Genomic DNA, 6,274 nt, shown 5'->3' with positions numbered 1-6,274 from the left:
ACTTACACCAAATGGTTTAAAAATGCAATTTAGCAAAATGTGTCAGGTATACTAAAAACTGTTTACTGTTTTTTTTTGTTTGTTTTGTTATTGTATTTATTGCACAAGTTTAATAAGCTATACAAGTATAACACCATTTACCATACAGTAGATGTCATAATTCCATTGCTCCACTAGAAGGTAGTGTTGTACAAAATTCCGAGAAAAAAATATTCCTTGGAACTATTGAGCCTACAGTTGCACACGTTTTAGGACAATTAAAGAATATAAACAAGGATTATAAGGATAAGCAATATATAACATTGATAAAAATATGAACAGGAGTGAAAGTGGCTCGAATTTCATGCCGGAACTCCCCGACACAAAGGTCGCCAAGTAGCCAGAAAGTTTTTTCCTTTTTTTATTTTATTTTATTTTTATTTTATTTATTTATTTGGGGTGGGGGGGGGGGTGTCAAACCTCTTAAACTACTGAAATGCAAAAAAAACTTTTAGCACAGTTATTTCTATAACTCATACAAAAACTGATTTTGATTCAAAATTGTATTTTTTCAATTATTTGCAAAATAAAAGTTAACAAAAACAGCAATCACCCCAACCTCCATCTCCTAATTTTTATTTTCACTCATTTCCTCACATACTAAATGCCAAATCTCAATTTTAACTACTTAAGAACATATGATGTATATTAAAATTGAAGTTAATGCAAAGATTTACTTAAATAATTTTTTTTAAATAATAAAGATATAAGTAACATACATTCAGGAAAAATAAGTACAAATGAATATTATGCAGAGTGAAATGGAATATATTTTGAAGCTCAAGCAAATATTGACTTTTTTAAATAATAAGGAAATTAATAAGTAGCCCAACATAAATGAACAAATATACAGTGGTACCTCTACATACGATCGCTTCGACACACGAACTTTTCGACATCCGACGTAAAATTTGACTCGCCATTTGTTTCTACATCTGACGACATGCTCGAAATACGACGACAATGGCAGCACCGCAGACGAATGCACTGCGGATTTTCTTGTGTGACAAATCAACACTGGTTTCAGAAAAGGTTGGTACAGGTGGTGAAACAAGGAAAAAGTTGACGCTTACCTTCTAAATGAAGATGCAAATGACAGAAAAATATGAGCGTAGGGTGGGCATCCGTGAAATGGCTCAACAATACATCTCCACGGTCCTCCTCCGACCATCGTTCGCCAGTCTTTATAAGTTAAGCTGACAATTCTTATTGTGGTAACATCTCCAGAGAAATCGCCAACTTCGCCACGTTTTTATCATTTATTTCACAACTTATTCAAAACAAAAACACCTTCTGTCTGCTGCAATTGACGGTGTTCTCAAGAAAACATTCAAAGTGAAAGTGAAACTCAAGCTCACCGGTCTGTCTCTGGCACGTCAGCCCCGCGGTGCGTTCAGGGTCAGCAAAAAACGTCCGCCACATTAGAACCCGATTCGTTACATTAATACAGGAATTATTAGTATTATTATTATTCCGATTTTGATTTATAATTTATTTGTTTTGCTATGTGTAATTGCCATTTGTAATAGTACCAGCAGTATTTTTTAAGGATTTAGTGAAGGTTTTTGGGCTGTGGAACGAATTAATGGAATTATAATGTATTCCTATGGGAAAATCCTGCTCGACATACGACCATTTCGACTTACAAACAAGGTCCTGGAACGGATTAACTTCGTATGTAGAGGTACCACTGTAAGTCCAAAGTGCACATTGACAGCTAAAGTCTTCTGAAACTCCCCATCAAAGCAAATAAAACTAAATATGATAAATAAGCCTCATCAACTCTTTCGTTGCGCTTAAAGATTTGATCTATTTTATGTTGCATTTCCTTTTTTGTCGCATCTATTCAACCTTTTTTTTTTTTTTTTTTTTTTTTTGCTGTTCCAGAAAACATGCACATTTGAACCAATCAGAGCTAACTATCTCTGCTGATCCGATGTCAGTATGTCATCCAATTGAACGGATAAATGAGTCCAGGCGTTTTGCTTTGCTGCGTGCATTCGCACATTGATGTGACTCATCATTGTCAGACTCGGATAACTGCAGCAGCTGGGGAAACCTCCATGCCGTCCGTGGAATAAAATCATAAATATTGGTGGAAACGGATTATGCTACACAAGCAATTTATTCCACTTGTTGTTAACACTTGTGTATGTAAATCTGATATTGATAGATCTTCTTGTAGATGAAATGCATGTGTGGCAGCTTAGCATTTTTTTTTACATAGCGTTTTGACAGTTGCCGTCATATTTTCGGAATCAAAGCACTGTGTACTGGAAGAGCATTCCGGCCCTGAATCTTATACTGGAACAGCATTCCAGCCCTGAATCTTATCCCAGAACTGCGTTCTGGCCCTGAATCTTATACCGGAACTGCGTTCCTGACCGTTCTGGCCCACTTTCACCCCTGAATATGAATGCATTCATTAATAAGTAAGACAGACAGGTGACCATTGAATTTTAATATAAAGATTTCATTCTGAATTGAGAACAGTGTTTCTCGTCATATATACATGCAACACAATATGATTTGTCACATAAAAATGTTCCCATATAGGTGCTTCAAGAGTCCATAGCATTGGGAGTGAAACAGAGCACAAGCATAAAATAAAAGCCAGAACATGTATTCTACCCTAAAACACTTTCGCTATAAAAGTAACAACATTATTTTAGCCGTTTATCCCATTACTGTATAACAGTGGTCCCCAACCACAGGGCCGCGGACCGATACCGGTCCGTGGCTCATTTGCTACCGGGCCGCAGAGAAATAATTTATTAACAACCGCAATCTGGCCTGAGGCTCTTGACACATCAATACCCCTGTCTACTTTATAGACCAGGGGTCGGGAACCTTTTTGGCTGAGAGAGCCATGAACACCACATATTTTTAAATGTAATTCCGTGAGAGCCATACAATATGTTTAAAACCAAAAATACAAGTAATGTGTGCATTTTGTGTAATTTCAACATTTTTAAAGTTCAATAAGTCTCTGAATTCTTTTTAATAACATAGTTATGCTGTTGCTAATCAATGATGAGTATTTCTTACCATTAATGCGACTTCTGGTGCTGCATAGTTTTGCTGATGGCTTTGTAGTCTGGTTGATGCTTGGTGGGGTTAAGTTTCATGCAGGCGTTGAGAAAATTATGCACGGAGCACCATCAGTGGACACCGAAACAAGTTTATCCATCGGTAGATTTTTTCTTTACCGAACTCAGTGAAGGACTTGAATAAATCCTCCCCTCTTGTTGTCCCGTTCATAGTCAAAACCTTGCAATCACGCTGAACTGCAATAAATAGCTTATGTCTTTTGACTCATCCAAAGCAAGAGAAAAAATGGTGCCGCATTTATGTTCGTACTGTATGTCCTAATGAAAAGTACGATACTCCTCGCCTTTTTTCCTTGTTGCCATCTTCTCAAAAGGGTTTCTAAAATTAGATGACAATGCGGAAAACAAAACTGAAAATGAGGAAAGTTTACTTCCCGATCTCGCGCACATCGGCCGCTATTTTCGACAGCAAAATACAGCAACCCTACTTGAACAGTGTCTCTGCCTCATCTGCGTTGCCTATGCGATAGATAGACGGACGGACAGACAGACAGGCAGATAGATAGACACAATGACATGTATGTTTGTCACTTTCCCACTAAAATTACTGCGAACCGGCTTTCTAGTCGTCCCAGGATCACGCAGCCAATGGCATGGGACTTGGAGCGATCTAACGTAGCACATCTAGGCTGCTATTTGATAATATCTAGTCCGAAATGCGGGAGTGTTTTCGGAGCATTAAAAAAGTTAACATATGCCGCAAAAGTCACGTCTGCTCATTACGGCACAACAACAGCATATGTCCGGTGACCGTCACCATTTCGCGCAGTGCGCAAAGGAGTGTAACGAAAGTTTTTTTTTTTTTTTTTCTAAATAAATAAAATTTGTCTGCGAGCCAGATGCAGCCGTCAAAGAGCCTGAGATCTGGCTCATGAGCCATAGGTTCCCGACCCCTGCTATAGACTAATCCGAGTAAAGATTTGCATAGGTTGCCATCTAGTGGTTGGCCGCAATTACCGTATTGGCCCGAATATAAGACGGCCCTGATTATAAGATGGCCCCCTCTTTTTCAAGACTCAAATTTGAAAAAAGACTTTTTGAACACCAAATTAATTTCTATACAGAAAATAATTACACTACATCTGAAACAAATGATTATAACAATATATTTGAGAGAAAAAGCATGTTATTTTGCCTCATTCAAATCTTAATATCTGAACATTTAAATATGTAAACTAAAGTGCAATCACAATCGTAAATGAATAGCTTCTGGTTTTTGAAATGTAAATAAACCAATCTATTGTGATCAAACAACAAAATTGCAATAACTGCATTAACCATCAAAGTGAGGTCTAACTGTAACTGTAGTCTTGAAACAAATCTGAATAAGGAAAAACATTGCAATAAAATAATGCAAACTGGTTAAACTTGAGAGTAGCTGAGATCTGTCATGACAGAACATTATTCCTCAAGTTCAGCATTCGCTTCAATGATATCTGGCGCCATCTAGCGTCATGAATGCGTATAATGTCTAGACCCCGAATATAAGAGGACTCCCACTTTTTCAGTCTTATTTCAATGCAAAAAACACCGCCTTATATTCGGGCCAATACGGTACTAGGGTGTTTGCACACCTATAGCAGCCCAGTGCCAGTCAATGTAAACAGTAACTTTAGCTGCTGTTGACTGTGTGCTGCGGGCGGCGATGTCTTTGGGCAGCTTTTTTACAGGGAAAAGGCCACCTGCTGAGCCAGAAGAGGAGCCTACAACCAAGTCCATTCTGCATAATATGTAGCAAAAAGCTAGCAAACGAGGCAACCAAAGCGAATACACTGAGAGCATCATACCTCCTGGCGAACCATATTGCTAAAGCTAAGAAACCTTTCACGATTGGAGAAGAACTCATGCTTGCGACCACGGATATTTGTAGACAAATTTTAGGAGAGGCCGCTGTTAAAAAAAGGTTGATTCAGTGTATGTTGAGTGACATTTTGCCTGCACTTAATATTCATTTTTAGCGTCGACGTGTCATTTTATATTCACCGTCATTTTCTGCCACAGATTGCCGGTCCGTGAAAAAAAGGTCCACATTACACCGGTCCGCGGCGTAAAAAAGGTTGGGGACCACTGCATTATAATACAGTATACCAAACAAAAAGTACTTGTCATAAAAATAGATTTAAAAAAATATGATAACACATGACAAATTTGAGTGATTTTCTTGTATTGTGAACTGTGGCATGCCTGATAAAATGAAGAAAATGCCATGGGAGGGCTCTAAAAAAATGCTCAAAAATTGCTCAAAAATAAGGAATTTGAGAACAAAAATAGAATCTGGTCAAAAACGTAAGTCATTCAGTGAGAAAAAGGTTTATTTGGTTGCAGGGCCGGCCCAGCCTATACGCAGACTATGCAGCTGCTTAGGGCCCCTGACCACTATGGGGCCCCCAATCTGGCAATGGTTTAATTTATATTCTGTTTACTACAGTTTGCTTTATTTGACTTTTGTGAGTTTTGATACTTGATTACAAGCTTAATAAAATAAAAGTTCTTCCTTAACTTCTTTCTTTCCTCTTTTAGAAAAAGGTTTGGCGCTATCTACTGTAAGTACTGACAATCATTTAGGGTGAGAAGTTTGAAGTATGCAGTGCAACAAATTCTGATTAATATACAAAATATGGCCGTATGTATGGGTTTCACAGTACACTGTGACGAAATGGTGGGCCAAAAATATGGGCCCCTTTGCATTATTTTGCTTAGGGCCCCCAAATGGCCTGGGCCGGCCCTGTTTGGTTGTAAAATAAAAGTGAATACGTGGGCCATTCATTAACATTATTGGTGCATCTATGCCCTTGTCTAAAAGCTAAATGAGCAGAACAAATTAGCAATAAAAATGAAAGTTAACATATGCAAACAATAAAAAAGTGCTTACAAATATGTCAAAAGTGATCAGATATTTATATAATTTTGTATTGAAACCATTAGAGAAAGCCGTGGAAACTTGGTGTCAAGTGATTGGCATGTCTACCTCAGCCTCCTGGGGTTTGACTCTTCGCATAGGTCTACCATTGTGGGACTTGCATTCCTCCCTTGCATGTGTTTTCTATGTGTACTTGCTACATTCCATAATACATCAAAGTAAAGTTCTTTGAAGACTCCTAGTTGCCCGTAGTTGGGGATATTTG

The sequence above is a fragment of the Corythoichthys intestinalis genome, chromosome 14, assembly GCF_030265065.1.
Source record: "Corythoichthys intestinalis isolate RoL2023-P3 chromosome 14, ASM3026506v1, whole genome shotgun sequence".
Lineage (NCBI taxonomy): Eukaryota > Metazoa > Chordata > Actinopteri > Syngnathiformes > Syngnathidae > Corythoichthys > Corythoichthys intestinalis.
Note: the sequence above shows the minus strand (reverse complement) of the source record.